This window comes from Talpa europaea (assembly GCF_964194135.1).
Source record: "Talpa europaea genome assembly, chromosome: 2".
NCBI lineage: Eukaryota > Metazoa > Chordata > Mammalia > Eulipotyphla > Talpidae > Talpa > Talpa europaea.
The window spans coordinates 64,759,690-64,776,731 of NC_140068.1; positions in this window are offsets into that span (position 1 = coordinate 64,759,690).

The window sequence follows — 17,042 nt, forward strand, 5'->3', positions numbered from 1 at the left end:
GACATGGACTGAGGCTTGGCTATGCATTAGTGAGTGTAAGCATACACTGCATGGGAGCAAAAGACACTCCTCCCACCACTTACCCTTCCCCCCAAAGTCAACAAAAGATGCTGTTGATGCCTCACATAAATCCCTTTATTGGAGAGGTAAAACCATGTTCCAGTTGCTGTGAGTGTTTTCCAATGAAGAACCCAGTCCTCTTTCTTCCAGGTGCAAAACATTGTGCAAAACATTTCTTCCAGCTTTCATATCCTGTAGCTCTGATCGTGCTTTTCTTCTCCCTCTGGATCACCTTCACTTCCTTCTTCAGCAAGTCTCATACAAGTATCACCGACTGATGCTCTGATTCTAGGGACTCTAACCCTGGATAGCAATTCTTTTTAACTTTTTTTTTTTTAACCTTATCCAGTCTTACCTCATTGTCCCAAGGATCAGATCACACTGCAAATGAGAAAATTTCCTGTTTTCTTTCTGCTCTTTTGAAATCCAAAGAAGTGGAAACTCATCCTGAGAAGTTTATTTTATGTTTTGGTCTCAATTCAGGACAAATCAATCATTCTTCTTATAGAATTGTTGTTCTCAATCTTTAACTTCAATCAGTTAATTCGAAACATTTTTCCTATTCTAACATTCTCCTTCCAATTTCGTCATCGGTACTTTCTAGGCTGTGGGTGTAGAGTATCAGGAATACCTAGTAGGACTGAACCAGTCCAATTTTAATCCCTAGGAAGTGAATGGCAGGGAACTTGAGGCTGCCACAAAAATCTATTTCTGAGAAATCCGTGTGTATGCCCCATGTTGCAAAAGAGAAATTAATCCAGAGTGATTCAGTTCCTCCTTCCAAATCTTGAACAAATATGTTGGCAGAACACTAATTACATATAGAATACTGAGAACAGAGGAGTTGGGGAATTCAGTTCCTAGGCTTTCAGCTGTGATACAGGGGAGAGTCTAGTAGAGAATGGAGAGACAGTGGCTTGGAGGACTTGGAGAGAAGGGAATGCTAGTTGCAAAAGAAAACAATATTCAATAAAACCTATTCAGTACATTGTACCAAGTGTAAATTCATCTGCTTCCAGGATCTTGAATGAGGGAATTGTTTGGCATGTCAAATATATACCTAATTTAAGTTGGCATTAATATTTGATATTAGTTCTAACTTAATGAAAATATCAAAATATAAATAAAAACAAGCCCAAGGTTAGTTTAAGGTATAAAACTAATTTTTCATAAAGAAAGGAAAATTATATACTTTTATAAGGTATTATATGTTTATAAAAAAGATGCATATTTTTAAAATATTGGAGAAATAGATGACTGAGATTCATTTTGAATTTGACTCACAGAAAGAAATTTATAAGAAAAAGAAAGTTTATTTGTCAGAGCTATATGTTTAGATGTGAATGGAGATGAGGTAGGCCTCCTAGAAATGTGAATTCTGAAAACACACAAAACTAAACAACAAATTAGCAAAAGTGAGAAACATAAAACAGAAATTCTTGTTTTATTTTTAATGAACTATGAGTATATTTTGAATTTGATACATTTCAGCAAGAGAAGAAAATTAAATCTTTCATTTAACAAATGTTCACTAAGTAATAATTTTTACTATCTATATTGTATCTTAATGATATCACCCAAAATGTAGTTTATTTCATGGCATCCTATTATCATCAGTTTCAAATGTCCTTGGTCTCTTTTGACTATTAAACAATATATTCAACTATGTGGGTGCAAATATTTCAAAGTCCAGGTCACTGAACATAATTGTTCTTGATATGACTCTTCAGCTAGCTATTTTGTTCTGATTGTTGTTATGTTTTTACTTGTTCAAAGCATATGTGTATTTTTATTTTAAAAAATACTGTGTAGATACCTTACAAATGTTTTTAGTAATCTATATTTCAAAGTGAGTATATGAAAAGACCTTTTGAAGCAATTTTTGATAACATAAAAAGCTTTAATCTGCTCATACTTCCTATTCCACTAGTTTCATTTATGGACATTCATCCCAGAAAATAATTCTAAAATACAAAATAAGTTTTACACTAATACATGCACTGTTACATTATGTGTATAATAGTGATGAACTGGATACACCAATTATTCAATGTGTACCTAAAAATACATGAAACAATTTTGAATAAAGAAGAAATAGCAGTCATTATATCTCAACAGAACAATTGAATCCTGTTAGGGAATCATCTGAGAAAAGCTTTTATTTGTTTGTTAATAATGAAGTAACATTGCATTATAACATTATGTAAATTTCAGCTGTATGTCATTGAGAAGCAGCATGTGTACATACTACATTAAGTTCACTGCTATTGGTTCAAAGCTATCCTTTACCATACCATTTCCCCTTTTTTCAGTTTACCTATCTTTATCCCTTCCCTTCTGTTAAGAGGAATTGGTTTTATAGTCCAAAGGTTTATTTTTGTGTTACTTAGTTTACCTGCTTGTTTTTTACCAAATGTGAGTGAAATCATATGGCATTTGTCTTTCTCTGTTTAACTTATTTCATTTGGCTTAGGGCCCTTTGGATGATTATGTTACTGCAACTGGAAGGGGTTCATATTTTTTTTTTCACAGCTAAATAGTTTTCCATGTGTTCGTTCGTGTGTGTGTGTGTGTGTGTGTGTGTGTGTGTGTACACATCTTCTTTATCCAGTCATCAATTGATGGACACTTAGGTTGTTTCCAGTTCTTGACTATTACAAATAGTGCTTCCAGGAATATTTGGGGGCCTCCCTGGTAGTGCAAGGGGTTAAGCACCGTACTATGAAGCAATCCGCGGCCTCTGCAGCACGAGTTTGATCACATGCTGGCCAGGGAGCAACCCACATGGCACAGCAGACCTCTTTTGACTCTCCTGCTGTTCCCCTCAGCAGTGTACTTCAGTCTGCCTGTTCTGTTCCCCACTGTCTCTAGTGACTCCTCTCATCCCCCGCATCTCTGGCCTGTACTGCAGCTCTTGTATGCATAAATAAATCTTTTAAAAAAAAAGAATATTGGGGTTGCATACATATCTTCAAATTAGTGTTTTTGTATTTTTCAGGTAAATATACAAAAGTGGGATAACATAGAAATTCTATTTTTAATTTTTGTAGTATTCCCATACTGCATTACATAATGGCTGCACCAATTTACTTTCCCACCAGTAGTGTATAAAGGTCCCATTCTCTATACTTCCTTTCCAACACTTACTATTTCTTGTTTTTTTGCCTGATTACTTTTCTCAGGAGTGTAACATGATAGTTCGTTTTGATTTGTAGTTCTCTGATAATAAAAGTTAATGATAGTATCTTTATGTGCTTATTGATGATTTGTGTGTTTTCTTTGGAGAAGTATGGTTAGATATTCTGCTTATTTTTAGATAGGGTTATTTGTTATTTTATTGTTCAGCTTTATGAATTTTTTATATTTAGGAGATTAACCCCTTGTCATACATACAATGTGCAAATATCTTCTATTTAGTAGGATTTCTTTTTCTTTGACTGCAAGTTTCTTTTCACTTTTTAATTAGATGCATTCCCAATTTGTTTTGGTTTGGTTTTTGCTTTTGTTTCCCTTGTCACTGGAGTTCAGTCCCCAAACATATCTCTAAAGTCAAGGAATATATCATAGAAATAAAAGTCTTTGTCTTCTTGTTTTGGAAAACACAAACATCAATACTTCTGTAATGTCTACATGAAAATTCTTATGCAAGAGATAAAGTATCATAATTTTGGAATAGAAAAAAATTAATATTTTGAACTGTAGTCAGCACATAAGAAATTTTGTTGAAAAACTACTTGTTTTATACTCTATATCAAAGTTAATTTCCAAGGGATTAAAGATTTAGCATGAGATTAAAAAATAGGAAATACTAAATGAATGTATGTCTGATCTTGGCATGGAAAAAGCATTCATAAGCATAAAACAATGAAAATATCAGAATAAAACAATAGTTGGAAATAAAAATCTCTTCTATATTTAACATATATAGTGTATATTGATGCTATGATATGTGTATTTATCATAAATAATATAGACAAAGAATAGATGTCCTTAATGTGACTAAATTAGAAATTGCAGGAGAAAAATGAGTAAATTAAAAAGAAAATAGATCTGAGGAGAATTTTAACTTCAGTAGTAATATAGATAAGCAAATTAAGAAGATAACATGCTTTATTTAGCAAATAAAATCACTAAGATTTTAGTATTGGCAAAGGTATAATGACTTGTACATTGTCATCTAAGAAGTATGATTTGGAACGCATATTTTATTTATAGGGACTCTATCCCTAGTAACCTGTGTAGTTCTTGGTATAATTCAGCTCAATATGAATTTGTTAAATAAATGAACTTTTATATAAACCTCTTTAGGAAAAATACAAAGAGCCTTGAAGTTTTATAGGATTTTCTGTTAATTACAATTTTTATTTTTTTAAAGATTTATTTTTGCATATAAGGGAGTGTACCTTGATGAAGAAACAATTTTTGTATTTTCTTTAGAAACGAATCAAATGTAGGAGAAAGCATAGGCAGAAGATTAATTCCCACTGAATTCATGCTATTTGGCAAAGTTACAGAATAAATTAGTGATGGCATAGGCAGTGAGTTAATCATTACTATGCTGATGTATGTATTGAAACTATGAAGTAAATTCAATATTCTACAGCAAACATATTCTAATAAATGCAATTTGCAATGTCAAACATATTGTGAATAAATTCAATTTTGTATAACAAACATTTACAATTTTCATAGGCTCAAGGACAATTGAAGTATTCATGGGCGATGGCAGTGACTCATTTTGCCTAAACGCAGACTATTACAGAAAGTCATTTTTGCCCCCTCAGTAAACCATCTAGACAAATTCAATTTCATGATGACAATGTACAGAACAAGTGTAGATCTAATGTAAATAGAAGTTTTAATGCAAGCTGTAATACTCACTTCTTGGCCTTCTTGTTATCTGACTAATAAAATTCTTACTCTTTTGATTTAACAGTGAATTGCCTCACTCAATGTTTTGTATTCTTAAATGCTTTTATTCTTAAGATTTCTTATTAAATACTCTAGTGACTTGTGACCTGTGGTTTCAAATGATGTAAATAAGGCAGAAACAATGTATGAATTTGTAATTTTATAATTATATAATCTAAAGCATAAAGTAAGATTTATGTACAAAGATGTGCATTTGTACTTATTACTTGCATTGCCTATAATACTAATAAATGAATGTAATTTCAAAACATATAGAAAATAGTATTGATATTTGGAAAGTAGTATATGAAAAGAAGTATATGGAAATTATGGTAAGTAATTTAAAACTGAAGTGAAAAAATGATTAAATAAAATATGCTACATCTATGCTCTGAAGGCATTAAAATAGTGTTTGTAAAATATTTAAAGGCATGAGGATGTGCTATAATATAATATTAAGTAATAAAAGTATTCAAAATTGTGTACACAGTGTTCTTAATTTTGTTTTATGTACAAGAAAAACTGGATGCTATCATATTAAATTACTAAGAGTGATTACTTTAGGGTGCATGAATATGAAGGATCTTCATTTTCCTTTACTTTTTCATATTCCAAAATATGTGTATAATGAGAGCATAGTAGCTTTAGAATCATAACTTTATTAATGGTCCTTAAATATTTACAATAATGAGTTTATCTTGGATGTATAAATTAGGACCAAGAACAAAAAATGTGAAAATAGCAGCATTAAATCAATATGAATAATGAATTTTTATTTAAAATTAAAATATGACATAGGAAAATAATGTATATTAATAATAGTCATTGTATTATCACATGCATCTTGAAAAAAGATGTCTAGGTTTAACATAAAAGATCATTAACATCTATTTATATACTAATCTCCTTTTTGCTTTCCAAAGGTTGGATTATTTCATCTTAGGCACTGCACTGAGTTCAACTCTAATAAAATTGCATAGGTATTCTAAAGCTAGGTATGAATATATATGGTAAGGATGATAACATTTACATCAAAGGACATACTTTTTTTTAAAAAAAGATTTGGTTTTATTTATTTATGAATAGGAAAATTGGGGTGTAGACCAGAGCTGCAGAGAAGAGGGGATGTGAGAGGATTCACCAGAGACAGAGTGGGAAGCAGAACAGGTGACTTACTGAAATATATTGCTAAGAGGAGAAGTGGGTGAGACAAACTCTTAAACACACAAAATGTGCAAATCTTAATGATTCAGGTTTGGAAGGGGAAAAAAACACCACAACTTGCTCATGAAAGAAATGCTCATGAAAGAATCACACCCATTTCATAGCAGAATTGTTAAAGAAGCAATACATTTCACAGAGGGGGCTTTTAAATCACCTGGTAAATTCCTTTACATGGATTCAGGGGAAAGAAAGAGAAGAAAGCAAAGATATGGGCAAAGTTCTGAATTATAAACCCATGGCAAGTTGAGGAAGATGAGTATAGAAATAATGATAAACTTTTGAGGTGGTAATTTTGTGTGAAGTATTCTTTCAGTAATTTAAAAATATGCAGTGAGAGATGAGGCAGAAGGGTAGTGGGTACTAGCTAACAAACCCTATGTTTGAGATTAAAGTTTGCTAGGAGAGTAGTGTCATGGAGGCAGCTGGGTAACTCTAGGAAGTTAAAGGTCACAAGTTCAAATATCATCTCAGCCCTTTATAAACCATATAATCCTGAACAAGTCTTTCACCCTCTCAGAGTCTTACTATATTTTAGAAATAACAATAATACTAAAAGGACACTGAATATTATTCCACCAATAATTACAAAAGTGCTTTGAAAACTATACATGATTTTATGCAGACTTTAAGTGTTTTTTTTAATCATTGCTGTGATAATGTTTTTTTTTTTTTTTTTAAAGCTCTATCCATTCATGCATACAAGAACTGAGGTACAGGCCAGTGGTGAGGGGTGGGAGAGTGAGAGGATTCATCAGAGACAGAGGGGGGAACAGAACAGGCAGAGTGACTGAAATACACTGCTGAGGGGAACAGTGGGCCAGTCAGGAGAGATCTGCTACATCATATGGGCAGCTCCCTGGTAGGGGATAGAACTCATGCTTCAGTGGCTGCGGACAGCTCCATAGATTGTGTCTTAACACCTTGCGCCACCAGGGAGGCCCACTGTGATGATGTTTTAATAAGGTAATCCTTGGGTCAGTTTAATGAAGAAATAAAAAAATAAGAGAATTAATAAGGAGCTAAGACTTTTTTAGCTAAAAAGAGAAGAAAATTGAGAGGTTTCATAGCAGAGAAACTTTGTAATCTCAGGGCAATTACTGTTACAGAGCCATAGGTTATAAAGGGGATAAACTTCAAAAAACAAAGGAGTGGATGCTTTTGGGGTCATTAGACATAGGTGGGAAGTTTGTTAGGAGAAAGAAAAAATGGAAATTAAGACAGAATTTGAAAATCAATAATTGAAATTATATCTATTAATATTTCTAGATCTTTCCCATAGCAGCCTTCATGAGAATCCTGTCATCACTGTAAATGTAAAGTACACCTTATAGTGCAGTGTAAATTGCCAAGTACACTAATAAACCAACTATTTATCAGAAGTCTGCTAGTCTTAAGCTTATCTGTGGTTTCCAAGGCATATTTTTTATATTATATTTTGTCTATTTCTAGCTGTCAATCATGCCAATCTCTGCGCCAGACATTTTTGTTGGTTGGACTTCCAAATGTATTCAGGCTAATATTGTGGAAATGTGTAGCTTGGCAGGCAGATTGGGAATACCTCTCCTCTATGAAATCTGCTCTTTCTCAGAAGTCAAAATTCCCTTTCCATATTTTCAACTCAATCCTCAATTTATTATCCAAAACCAGATTTTCAACTCATGACTCTATTTATTATCCAAAAAAGAACTTGAAAATTGCCCCATAAACAAAATTACAATGTAAATTATAACCTAAAACTTTCCTTGTTCTTTCTGAATTTCATATTATTTTTAGTCCTTTCTCTTAGGGTGAATGTAAACCTCGCTGATTGCTCTATGATCGTGTATGGTGGTAAGTTAGATAGAATGTAATCTTTTTAATTTGGCCAATAATTCTGTTTCTCATAGGTCTTTCACGTATCACTGAAGGTAAAAGGTGTAAACTTTGCCTATATCTTTAACCAAATGTTTCCTTGATCTCTTCAGAGATGAATTCCTTATAATTTCTAAAACTAAAATTCTCTTTTATAGAAATATTGGTCTCTGAGATGACATTTCCTACATTTTGTGCAGGAAAAATTTCTGTATATACTTTAAAACATGGTTGATGTATCTTCTCCTTTGTATTTTTCTTCTGATTTCCAAACTCTCACTATCCTAATCAAAGTTGTTTTTTTTTTCCCTTAAACTGGTATCACAATCATTTTATATGCCCTAGTTTAGCACTTTTTGAATTTTACTGCAACTTTTTGTTTAATATTTGAATCCTCAAATTGTCAGCATTGTTATTGAGAACAAAGATGGGATTTTACACATCTTTGAATCTTTAATGTTTAGCATTTGGTGAGTACTTTGTTAATAGGACTTTCAATGAAGTGAATATTGTAGCTATCCCTTATGAATCTTCTATAGAAAATTGGTCATTCAAGATATTAATGAAAAAGGGATTTTGTGGTCACAAATAAGTTTGTGGAACATTGACTATTCCCATTAGGGATTTGTTATTTTACTTAACTATTGTCTCTCAAACTCTTCAATAAGGTAATACCTAGTAATGTCTAATAAACCTAGAATAGGGCTTGATGAACTTTTTTTTTTTTATAAATACCAGAAAGTGAATGTTTTAGCTTTAATGGGGCATGCCTTACCTGGTCTCTGTTACAACTACTTAATTATGTAATTGTAGCCAAATTTTCAGGGTAAGTAGCCACAGATAAAGCTGGATATGTTCTATTAAAACTGTACTTACAAAAACAGGATTTGACTCTCCGTTTATAGATTAATAATCTCTGAATTAGAGTTCTGTAAACACATGTTGAAGAGTATAGGATTAGATTTGAGGCACATAATTGGCATTCTTAACCAACTTTCAAATTCCTAACTTTAAACATAGCATTTGAGAGTTTTGAAAAGCTGTTCCTGTTAACACTGCAATTCTTCAACCATCACCTATTTTCTGAGCAGGCCTGTCTTATTTCTACAAAATTATGTTGTTCAGTCATGCAAGTTGTTCTCAAGGCTAACCATAGGTCTTATTTCCAGTGAAATTAATTTCCTCAGAATATTCCCTTGGGGGTTATGTTACTATCATTTCTAAGGTGGAAATTGAAATTCTCTTTGAACAAACAAGTTTGATGTTTTAAACAGATCCCAGGATCTCTCTCCCTTCTAAATAACACATACATAATATCAGAGACATTATCTCAATGCCTTAGGCAAGGCCTTCACACCTTGCAGTGATTTCAGTTTTTGGTAAAGTAAGATGAAAAGAAAGCCTGGTGCAGAGAGTGAGCAGTTTTGTTAAAGCACATTGTATTAAGTCTATAGCAATTAGATACCCCCAGCTGAAAGGAAGGAAGGTCTTCCTTAGAGCATATATCAAATTACTTTCCCAAACTAAAATAAATAATTCAGTTGTATTTACAGAAGTATGTTCCTGATTTTCAGCTAAATCACTTTTCCTTTTTTTTTGTACATACACCCTTCAAATATTTATGGTTAAATACCCTGCCATAGGGTAAATTAGTATTTAGTTTAGACCTACATTCTTGGGATCTTTGATCTATAAGTTTGCAAGTATAAATCAGAACTGTGGTTTCCTAAATACTTTTTTTCAGATCTCCTGTGCATCTCTCCATTTAATCTATATCTTTGTTACACTGAGATTTCTCCAAATTAAGTGTAATGATCCAGTGTTTTACAAAGAGGGGCCATTATTTGTAGGCTTATGATATGTTATTTGTTTATTTGGACCCCGGCTAGCCATGGCCTTTGCTTCATATCCATTGCTCACTTCAAATTCACCTAATTTGATGCCCCAAATCACCTCTGAAACTTTTCTTCATGCTTGATTTTCAATTCTCTCTCTGCTTTAAAAATTAGTATATGTGCCGCTGAACAAGGCTAAAAATATTTTCCCCAAATTTTGTGCCATCTAATATTTGTATTTTTAAACAGTTTACTGGTTTTAATTATTTTCTACCCAGAATCCTAATTTTTCTGAATGCTTGTCTGTTTCTTCCCAGTGACAATATTTATCATGTCACTTCAGAGTAAACCATTTGCTCCATGTCTTGGGACCTATCTGTGAGCAGAATGGCTCATAGTCCCTTCATGGCAATCAGGAGGAAGATAAGAGCAAAAAAAAAATGAGCGACAGTTAAAGCTGTCCTTGTAATGCAGTGAGTGATATTACCCACTTGTGAAAAGCTTATTCTGTGTCTTAAATGCTAACTAATATTTTTCTTCTTTTTCTTATAAGTGTTGAGTGTTCAATACTTTTCATCCCAACACTGCCACTGCCTCATGGAAGCTGGAGTAGAAGCCTCAACTTTTCCTTTACAGAAAGCAGCAAGAGAGAGAGAAATGATTTACCTCTAATGACAAACTGTGTTTCTTTGTGGATATCTTGCCTTGGCACCTCTGTAATTCTCTAATTGTCTTCTATAGTGTCTTCATTGAAGTCAGTTTCTAGGTCTGGGTTTTAAAGGCTTCCCACTTCTTGTGCAACCAGTGTAGCACTGTATAGTAGTGAGATTACCCTAAATAGCTCCATGATGTGGAGTCCGGGCACTTTATTTTGTGGGCTTCAGTTTTTCGTTTGTAACATTCTGTCTGCAACTGTTCAACAATCACTCCCTTTATCTTCACTTTCTGCCTTCTTGTTTTTTGCCACATTTCTCTCTACTTTAGACTCTGGATGAGTGTTTTTTTAAATTGGCATAACTTAGCCTGCATTTTCTTTTTATTTTATGTATTTTTTTATTGAGGTGAATCGATGTGTATCATTGCATATGTCTTCAGAGGTATGGGTTCACACCTCCTTAGATGCATGTTACCACACCAAACCCATCAAAGCCTCAATTATTCTCCACCACAGTCTATTGGGTTCTTTTCCTTTTGTGCTCCCCACCCTTCCTCTCTCGTAATCTTAATTCTGTAGTCAAATTTCTAAGGTTCATTTTGGCTTAATCCCTTCCTTTGTTTTGTTCTGTATTCCAAATATGACTGAAATTATCTGGTATTTGTCTTTCTCTTTCTGACTAACTTCACTTAGCATAGTCCTCTTCACTTTTATTCATGTTCTTGCAAATACCAAGATTTCGTTTTTTTTATAGATGAGCAGTAACAATTGGGAATATATAACATATCTTCTTTGTCTACGTTTTCATCATTGTTTTTTAAAGTTTCTGACATGTGATATCATCAAATTTATGATATGTAAGTCATTCCTGACTCCAGTCCGCTTTACAAGATCAGCTCACAACAATTTCACCATATTGAAATTTCCAGATCCTGAGGGTTCTTCTACCCCTAGACCACAGAGGTAGAGAAAAAAACACACAAGAAGGGGGAAAATAATAGTTTTACTTTGATTACTTCAACCCTTCCCCAGGTCAGCACAGCACCATACTAAAGGTACCTTCCAAGGTCTATAGTTTTCTCAATGGGAAACAGAGAACCCACAGTGGTCACAGAACTTTCCTAGCATTATTAAATGCTTCCTGGAGGCCCACACAGGTCTCATCTCATGATACTCATTGTGGAAATCTATGGCACTGACCACTGGGTCTCAGGAAGAGACAGAAAAGGGGACCAAGCTAAGAGCCAGGAGCACCCAGGGCTTGGCAGACTAAATTCCTGCTGTTGTACTTTGACCATCTATAGATCTAAGCTGGTGGCCCTGTCGAGAGCCATATTGCTCAAATGGTAATTCTACCTGAGTTGGCTTCCCAGTCAATAGGGCCATAACAGTGATAGAGCCCATTCTATGGCCCTGCACAGTAAGGGGGGATATTTGTAGCCTTCTCCACTGCTGAATATCACCTCCAGTCTTGTCCCTCTGAAAAACCTGAACACAGATGCCTGGCATCAAGAAGCACATCCTTGGCCTGCCTGAATAGGGAGCCAAGTTAGAAATACCAAACTGATGAAAATAATCTCTGCCCCAACTTGACCAGGACGCCCAGTAGTGACCCCAAACCTCTATTGTGTTGCCTCTATTATATTTTCAGTCTGTGATGAATAGCTATACGAAAAAATAATCTCAAGTTGATGGATTGTACAGAAGACATCTAGATTTTTCATCTATGAATTTTATTTAATAGACAAAGTAATCCAATATCCTTAGCTCATAAACATTTATTTCTTGTTTACCTCAAAGCTAAACTCTGGAAAACACCATTTTCTATGCTATTCCTAGTTGGTTAGAGCCTAAAGTAGTGAAACATAAAGATTTAATGCCATGCAAATATCTTTTATGTGTTTATTTAAATACACTTAAGCTTCCCCCTTAGTGAAACTAGAAAAAAAATGTTTGGAAAGCAAAATCCCATGGTTCTCCATTTCCCTTTAGATGTACTCTGATTTTAGAGTATGGTTGTCTGTTTTAATTGGGATTTTAGTGCTTTTTGGAGATAGTTCATTTCACGAGGAAGACAGACTAACTGATAATGAGGTCTTACTTGGTTGTGGAAGAGAGTTTCAATGGGACATAGACTAGCTTCTGGCTCAAACTAACATGTACTCCCCTCCATAAATAAGCCCTATATAGATTTTATACATGGTGCTTTAGGTAATGTTTGGGATGTCAGAAATATTTAGTGGTATCTGAGTGTAATACAAAAAGGACTTAAGAAATTCTCTCTCAACTGGACATGAGATATCAAACAGCAGGGGTTTCAAGGATCCCAGAGTGAAATCACAAAGTAGTGGAAAGCAGAACAATGATGATACAAAGAACATGGTACATTTGGGCCCAACAAGGAGGTGTTTCATGGTAGGTGACTAGATATTTTACACCAGGAAACTCAGAAACAGTTAGTGGTGGTGGTCATATGTAAAACTTCATGGGTATGTTCTTAGAAAATTATAAATATCCTAAAAGAGGTGCGAATAGAACATTGTGGAGTTCATGAATGGAGAAAGTATGAAGCCATGAAAACCTCTTAAAGAAGATGACATTAGAATAGGTCCTGACTGAAATGTAGAATGGTATTTAGACATGGAAGTGCTGCAAGTATGTTAAGGAAAAGGTAATTTCGCTCAGGTATGAAGGGGGAGAAGAGGGAGAAAATGCCAAAGAGTTTATTTGGATTGTGATCATAGAAGAAAAAAATTGTTAATATGATCAAATGTTGCAGAAAGAAGAGGAAAGGAAATAAAAGAGACTATTAGATTTGTTATCACCAAGAAAGGAGAACTGGTAAAAGCATCGAAGAGGAGTGATTGGTGAAAGTGCATAACAATAGATTTTTGAATAAAAGTCTCATGACTTTAATCATTATCAATGCAAATATATATTTCTGCTATTTCGTGATTGTAACATAAGCTGTATTGCTAATTGGGCAAAGACTTAGGCCTCAAGGCCAAAGTTCTTTTCTCTAGATCACCCTATTTCCTTAAGTGTGATGGTGTATTAGACTCTTGTCATTCAATAGTCTTTTTTCCACTACATTCAAATAGGGAGGATCTTTTTAGTGTCCACCATTTAGTGTCGATATTTAGAGTTGTAAATTCAATTTAATGTTATTTTAAAAGTAGCCACCAGAGGGCATCATTTTATTTAAATAAAGGGGAGTTATAACTTGAAAATATTAACTTCATATAGTATGAATATAATACTCATATTAACTTCAAATGATACTAGAATCAAGTTCTAATTCCAATTGGTTGATTGTCTTGCTTGCTATTGAATTTCGTTTTCCAGTGCTTCTTATCTATCTTTTATTAATATATTCTCTTTACTGCACAAGATCCGAATTCCATAAAATGGTATACATTGTTTTCATTATCTTTTTTTTCCCAAAAAATGATTTATCTTTCCTTTATTTTTAAGATTTATTTATTTATACAAGCACTGGGTACAATCAGAAGCGTGGGAGGGTGAGAGAATTCACCAGAGCCAGAGCAGGGAACAGAACAAAACACACTGACAAAACACACTGCTGAGGGGAGCAGTGGGCGAGGCTGGAGAGGTTCGTTGCGCCATGTGGGACCCTCGCAGGTGGCCAGGGATTGAACTGGCACTGCAGAGGCTGCAGGCAGCTTTGCAGTCCAGCAACCAACCGCTGTGCCATCAGGGGAGGCCCTTATATTTCCTCTTTCTCTTCAACATATGTGCTTGTGTAAAGCACATTTGTAAACTTAGGGAGGAAAAGTTGAGGTGCTCATAAATGCAATAAAATGTAGTATCATTAATATGGAACTTGAATCTTGCACATAAATGATCAACTTGGCTGCCTTTCTTTAAAAGTTACATCACTTTGTGCCCTCATTCTAGTAATTTTAATATTCCATTTTTCCCCACTGAATATGCAGCAACCCTAATACAGCTCACCAAGCACAAATGAACATTAGGAATATGAATCTAAAAATCTAAAGACAAATTTTCCGTATTTCTAGAGACCTTAAAAGTTTCTCTATTTTTGATACAGAAAGTAAAATATTATCTTATTAATTTAGGTGGAGTCTGAAAAAATAGAAAATATGGTCAATTATTTCTAAATCTGTGCTTTCTAGTTCTACTATTGACTTTTGCCTGTCATTGTACTTTTCTAATGAGGGAAAACAGACCAAAGTGTTAGCATCATCAGGTGCAGCAATGAACTGCGACTGAAGACTGGAGTAGGAAAATGTAATTATGAGAGAGATCCTGCAGTCATTTTTCTTGGTTAATTTAATCTCTTAAACTAGTCTGCTGATCTATTCCTCAGGCCACAGAAAGAAATTCTCAGATCTCCTCCATATATAGAATTTTATCATGTATTTACATCTGATATATGTGGCAATACACTGCTACCCCCCAAGTGCCTGTGGGAAAAAAGTGATACTTTACAGATTTAAAAAAAATAGTGAGTGGCGTTCTGATTACTAGGCCCAACTTTGTTTCCTCACAGGCAATTTTGGATTAAGTCAATTTTGGAGCCATAGCTAACATGTTCAAATGGAAAAGGGTGTAGTTTTAGTGAATTTGACTATTGAATTTCTGTTTTCATTCATTTCATTCTACAATAACTTTGTTGTTTAAAAAAACCATACTGTTTCACATTGTATTTTAATCTAGGACTGTTACCAACAAGGTCAGTTGTAAAACAAATAGGTTAGTTCTCATTTTCTGTATTCTAAAATCTTTTATTCATCAGTCATATTTCTATTCTAGTAAATGCCATTTTTTGAACATGGTTATATGTGAGGATAGTCTTTTATTGCAGTGCATACTGGTATTTTCCTATAAAGGTCTCACTTTTACTTAATGATAATTTTAAAAGTTTCTCTCAAAACTATGGTCAACTCTTTCTTACTTTAATGTTGATTAAACTTCCCAATTATTTCACTTTAGTTCAACTGTAGATTTCATTTAATATCTTATTTGAGTCTGAATAATAAGCAGATATATTTAATACTGAGAAATTACCAGTTAACTCCTTTTATGTTCATGTCTGAAAAACCTTTAGATTCTTTCATGATTTTCAGTCATATATGCAGCCTGATGCTAGGAAAAATCATGGATCAGTATGTATGATGGTCTAAATTTAGACTTGTGGAGATTTTAATTCAGTCATATTCTTCATCTTTAGCCTTCTCTATCTTACCATGATGACATGGTTTCATTGTAATTTGCAGTTTCCAGTTTAACTCAGTTGTGTGTTATTTTAAAATGTTTAATGCTTTTTAAAATACTCTCAAAAATTTTTTATATAGGCACTCAGTAAAATGAATGTTCTCATGTAATATGTAATTATGCCATATAACTGTCAAATAGTACAATATTTCAGTGAGTGTTTAATAACACAGTAGCAATATACTATTATGCACTTCTTGCTTACCTTAGAGTTGCAGTGTAATTATTTATGTTTAAGGAGAAGAATAGTACTTACTTTCATACATAAGGCAGCTCCATAATGGGGCATAAAAGAAGAGTTATTCCACTATCATAGTCTTAGTCAAATGTATGGCTCATTTTTAATCCTGCAATCCAATTCACAGATCAATATGCCGATTAGGTTTCAAAGAAAATAATCGGTATAATTTCTCATTTTCCTGATGTCTTAAATAACTTTTAGAGATCCATCAATATCAGTAGACTCTAAAAGCATTTGCAACTGTTATCTCTCTCTCTGTCTTAACATGGTTTTATAATCTGATTATCTAATTTATACTACTCATTGAGTATTCATTCAACTTTAACAGAAGGTGTTCTCCTTCAGACACATGCCTGAAGGAGAAAGCAAATTATTTTCATTAGGGCCAATTAGAATGTGATAATCAAATAAATAACAGATTTTAATGGAGTACTAATCATTCCCTTAATCAAACAGACTCCCCCAGATATTCTGTCTATAATGACAAAATAAGACTTGGAAGACAGTAGTTGCTCACAGATTTCGCTTCCCTTCAACTTTCATGTACTTTATCTTGAATTTATGAATGTAGTCACCTCTTGGTTGTCTGTAAATATTAGATGAAACTAATGAGAAAAATGAAAATCTTTGGACATATCCCCACGTTTTTGTTTTCTTACTCTTGCTACCATTGGCACTCTCATCCACTCTTCCTCCTACCTCCTACCTCCAGTAAGATAGGTCCTGGGCCACTAATAGAAAAATGCCTCCAGGAAGAGGGACAAAGAAATAACAAATGCTTCTTTGTCTGTGAGTGTCTCTTCATGCCTTGAGTTTACTGGAACTCTAAGTAATGAGTCACTAATTATTCTGATATTTGAACATAAGCTGAGTGATTATATTCCAGAGATGCTTTAGAAGGGATTTCTTTATTGGGTATGATGTTGAATTACAAGATGTAAATAATGATATTTTTGTACAACTAATTATACTTTTCAAAACATTTCCATGTAACTTTTTCATTTGA